The sequence below is a fragment of the Propithecus coquereli genome, unplaced genomic scaffold (assembly GCF_000956105.1).
Source record: "Propithecus coquereli isolate 6110/MARCELLA unplaced genomic scaffold, Pcoq_1.0 Scaffold206, whole genome shotgun sequence".
NCBI lineage: Eukaryota > Metazoa > Chordata > Mammalia > Primates > Indriidae > Propithecus > Propithecus coquereli.
Window position 1 is genome coordinate 1400708 of NW_012145634.1, and position 236 is coordinate 1400943.

General features: G+C 57.6%; 1 protein-coding gene across 1 annotated transcript in view; it reads right to left on the reverse strand.

Moving 5' to 3' along the window:
• The window catches only part of NEFH (neurofilament, heavy polypeptide), a 13318-nt gene that overhangs the window by 4953 nt on the left and 8129 nt on the right, over positions 1 to 236 (reverse strand).

The window sequence follows — 236 nt, forward strand, 5'->3', positions numbered from 1 at the left end:
TTGGCCTCTTCCTTCACTGGGGACTTGGCCTTCTCGGGGGACTTGACCTCAGCTGGAGACTTGGCCTCTTCCTTCACTGGGGACTTGGCCTTCTCTGGAGACTTGACCTCAGCCGGTGACTTTGCCTCTTCCTTTACTGGAGACTTGGCCTTCTCAGGGGACTTGGCCTCTTCCTTCACTGGGGACTTGGCCTTCTCAGGGGACTTGGCCTCTTCCTTCACTGGGGACTTGGCCTT